This window comes from Phyllostomus discolor, chromosome 6 (genome assembly GCF_004126475.2).
Source record: "Phyllostomus discolor isolate MPI-MPIP mPhyDis1 chromosome 6, mPhyDis1.pri.v3, whole genome shotgun sequence".
Classification (NCBI taxonomy): domain Eukaryota; kingdom Metazoa; phylum Chordata; class Mammalia; order Chiroptera; family Phyllostomidae; genus Phyllostomus; species Phyllostomus discolor.
In genome coordinates, this window is record NC_040908.2 from 125,409,026 (window position 1) to 125,413,862 (window position 4,837).

Below are 4,837 nucleotides of genomic sequence, written 5' to 3' on the forward strand. Positions count from 1 at the left end.
ACCCTGAGTCTACATAAACCTGTTACCACTCTTTGCTTCCCCCTGCTGATCCCCTGAGACCCTGTTTCCTACCAACTTGCTGCTTTTAGTGGCTTTCCCATATGAACAACGAGCCTTTGATCATGCTTTAGACTTCCCTAATCTGTTTTAAACAATCAACATTTGGCCTTTGCATGCTTTGTGCATCTTGCTAAGTGGCAATAGGCCCAGAAACCTGACTGAAGTAAGTCGTGCTTTGTGGGGTAGGCTGCTATACAGCCGATCCTCCATGGTGGTCACAGCCACTCTTTGTAGTCAATTGACTTAGGGAGTAATACCTCCCATTGTCAGGTCAATAGAAATTGAAGCTCAATTACCACAGAAGAGTGTATACAGCCCACATGGGTAAAGGGAGCATGCACCTGAAGTGTTCAGCTTGGGTGAATAGAGAACCTCTGCCACTGAGCCTTACAAGATATCTACTATACAAGGCCACTCTAACAATCCTGGGAGGTGTAGCAGCTATACCTAATACATAGAAACAAACACAAGCAGGCTGCCAAATTGAAGAGACAAAGAAACATGTCCCAAATGAAAGAACAGAACAAAATTCCATTAAAAAAAGAACTAATTAAAATGAAGACAAACTTTCCATAGGTTGTAGAGTTTAATACATTGGTTATAAGGATGCTCAATAAATGTAGGGGAATAGTAGATAAACCTAGTGATAACTTCCACACAAAGGCATAGAAAAAACAAAACTGGAAAACACAGAAATGTACCAGTGAGAAATGAAGTATAACTTAACTGAAATAAAGAATATATTACAGGGAACCAACAATGGAGTAGATAAATCAGAGGGCCAAATCAGAAATTTGGAAGATAAGGAAGCAGGAAATGCCCAATGAGAACAGCGAAAAGAAGAAAGGAATCCAAAAAATGAGAATAGTAGGAGTCTCTGGGACGATATCACATATACCAACATTCACATTGTGGTGATGCTAGAAAAAGAAGAGAGAGAGCAAGGGATTAAAAACCTAAGTAGAGAAATAATGATGGAAACTTTCCTAACCCGTTGAAGGAAATAGCCATACAAATCCTGGGATCACAGAAAGATATAAACAAGATTAACCCAAAGAGGCCCACACCAAGATACATCATAATTAAAACGCCAAAGTTAAAGACAAAAAGAGATTCTTAAAATAAGCAAGACAAAAACAATTAGTTCCCTACAAGAGAGCTCCCATAGACCTGTCAGCTGATTTCACAACAGAAACATTGCAGGCCAGGAGGTAAAGGAGAGAAATTTTCAAAGTGGTGAAAACCAAGATTACTCGACTTGACAAAGCTATCATTTAAAACTGAAGGACATACAAAGAGCTTCCCAGACAAGAAGATAAAGGAATTCATCACCTCCAAACCAGTATTACATGAAATATTAAAAGGCTTTCTTTAAGAAGAAGAAAAAATTAAAAAATGTGAATTATAAAATGGCAATAAATACATATCTATCAACAGTTGAATTTAAAAACAGAAACAAAATAAATGAATAAGCAGAACAGAAACAGACTAATAGATACAGAGAACATTTTGAAGATTGCCACATGGGAGAAGCATTGGGGAAATGGGTAAAAAAGGTGAAGGGATTAAGAGGTACAAATTGGTAGTTATAGAATAGTCATGAGGATGTAAAGTACAGCATAGTCAATAATATTGTAATGAGTATGTATGGTGTCAGGTGGATATGACATTTATCAGCACGATCACTTAGTAGTTATATAACATCTAATCACTAGATTTTACACCTGAAACTAATATAATATTGTATGTCAACTGTTATTTATTTATTTACAACTGATAGTGAATTTGTTTAAAAGGTTGACTTAAGCATCTGCAATGGCGACTTCAACCTTGAGTCCTGGAGTGATACTAATGGAAGAAATCTGCTCAACAATCTCAGAAGGGCTGAGCAAGTCAACAAATGGCTTGCGAATCCTCATCTGAATTTGACCCTAGGTCTTAGAACTCACCCCACAGGGAGTTTTTCCTGTAGTGATTCTCAGAGGCTTGGTAGGCATCTGAACTGGTCCTTTCACTTTGAGATTCTTGTCCTTTGCACCTCTGATCAAGTCAGCACACACCTTCTCCAAAGACTTTATATTGTGGCTGATTAGAGCGATTGTAAGTGGGTAAATTGCCACCTCTAGCTCCACAGGTGTATTTTCAGTATCTTTAAAAGCCATTGCTGTGGCATAGCTTCCTGACTGACTTGTTCCTCTGCCAGAGCAAACAGTGGTGAGTCAGGAGCACAAGCTGGCAAATGGCACCCCGATCCAGCTGCAACCCCATCTTCTTCAACAGGCTGTATCTCCTTTGAGCTGTTTGCAGAGGAAGTTCCAAAGACAGAAGGAAACTTGCATGCTCTGAGACCTGGGGAGCAAGGATTTGGTTATAAATGTTCCTGCTTTCACAGATTATTCCAGGATTTATGTGCCAGGATGGTGACTTCACACATCACAATGGCACAGACAGTAAGCCTATCTCTCGAGAGAAATTTGGTGATGGGAACTTTATCCTGAAGTTTATGGGTCTTGTCCATGGCAAGTGCTGCACTCAATGCAAACAGTTCTCAGTTTTTCATCTGCACTGAGTGATTGGATGGCAAGCATGTGGTCTTCAGCCAGGTGAAAGACGGCATGGATGTTCTGACAGCCATGGAGTGCTATGGGTCCAGGAATGGCAAGAGCAGCAAGAAGATCACCATTACTGACTGGACAACTCTAATGTTACTTGGGGTTTATCTTAACCACTAGATCATTCCTTCTGTAGCTCAGGAGAGCACCCCTTCACCTCCCTTGGTTTGGAATGTTCTATAATCTTCATGCTCTCACCTCAGTTCATTGGGTTCCATGTTTTCTTTCTTGTTTCTTAAGATTTTATTTTTATGTATTTTTAGAGAGAGAGGTAGGGAAGGAGAAAGAGAGAGAGAGAAACATCAATGTGTTGTTGCCTCTCATGTACCCCCTACTGGGGACCTGGCCTATAACCCAAGTATGTGCCCTGACTGGGAATTGAACAAGTGACCTTTTGGTTCACAGGCCCACACTCGATCCACTGAGTTGCACCAGCCAGGGCAGGTTCCATATTTTCCTTACCCCTTATAGTTGTAGCTATATTGTAGAGTTCAGTTTATGATTATGAAATAAAAGCCAAACTTAAAATGTAATTTAAAAATAAAAATTATTAAAAGTAAAAAAATTTTAAGGTGACTTTTGATACACATTATGAAGAGGCCCTCTGGTATACCAACAGTATATAAATCTTTTCATCTCCACATATGCTGGCTAATATTTGCATCATTATTTATTTTAATCTTTGTCAACTTTGATTTTATTGTGTTTTATTTTACATTTATTTGAATATTAATGACACTTAAATTTATTTATTTACATTTTATATTTCAGCTGTTTGGATATGAAGTTTAATGTTCTTGGCATTTTCTTCTTGATGTGTTTATTTTTCATGTGTATACATTTTATAAATTATTTACATATATAATGGCAAATATTTTTTTATATATTGAAATATTTCCCCTCTGTCATACCTTTAAGCTTGAATTTTGTGCTTGTTTTGTTTTACTTTATTTTTGCCACATAAAAAGTTTTTAATTTATATGTGATCAGACCTATAAATACATTTTTTAAATGTTTATTTTCTTTTCATTTGAGAGAGGGGGCAGACAGAGAGAAAGAGAAAGAAAGATGTGAAAGAGAAATAACACTAATCAGCTGCTTCCAATATGTGCCTCAATAAGGGATTGAACTCACAACCAGGCATGTGCCCTGAACAGGAATCGAACTGGTGACATTTGTGTACCCAATGATGCTTCAACCAACCAAGCCATGCCGGCCAGGGCTACAGATACTTTTCTTAATATTGTCTGACTTTGGTTGTATTATAAGAGCTTTGTCTCTAAAAGGTTATAAATTACTGATAACATTTTTCACTTATATGTAGGATTTTTTATATTTTGTTTAAAGTATGTGGTAATGATGTAACAATGTTTACTTAAACGGTAGTCTATTCTCTCTGTACTTACTTAAAATGCTGCCTGTATTTTGTATCAAATTTCTGGTTATGAATTTTTCCTTGATTCTTTTGATCTTTCTATTTCTATTTTAGTATTAGCACGCCATTTTAATTGCTACTGCCTGGTAAACAAACATAATATAGCAAAAAATGTGGACATTATTATTATTATTAATTTTTAAATTGTTATGCGTATTCTTATAAAAACTATTATTTCAGATGAGTCCTATAATAATTGGGTCCAATTCTCCTATGAATGCTGAATGTAGTGTTTAGTATTTCCTCTGGCCAAACATCCACCTGTAAGCAACTAATTCTAGTTTCTCTCTTTCTCTCTCTTCAATCTCACATCATCTTTCTGATAACTTTGTAAGCGGCCTCATGATCTTTTTGGTAGCTTTTGTTTGTCTGTCTTTTACTGGTCTCCCCCACTAAGGGTGGGATGCTCTCACATTCACTTTTATCCCGGTGGCATTTGGCAGAGTACTTGGACAACAATAGGTGCTCAGGAAATAATTGCAAAATGGATTCACAGTTTTTCTCTTTGTCCTTCCCCAAATTGAAGTTTCTGCAGCTGTATAGGGGGGTAATACTATCCAAATGCTTTTACTAAAGAAAACAACTAAAATGATGTGTTCAATGGGCCTAGCACTTGCACAGGGCCTCACCAGACACTTGTGCTTTGCTTTTGGTTTCTTTCTCCTCTAATGTGGTGACACCAATTTTAACATAAAATCAGGATTTTTAAGTCAGGTGTACTTATCTTTAT

At 37.1% G+C, this 4,837-nt stretch overlaps 1 pseudogene; it reads right to left on the reverse strand.

Moving 5' to 3' along the window:
• Positions 1 to 1,862: 1,862 nt before the first annotated feature.
• On the reverse strand, positions 1,863 to 2,284 carry LOC114500437 (annotated as a pseudogene).
• Positions 2,285 to 4,837: the final 2,553 nt, after the last annotated feature.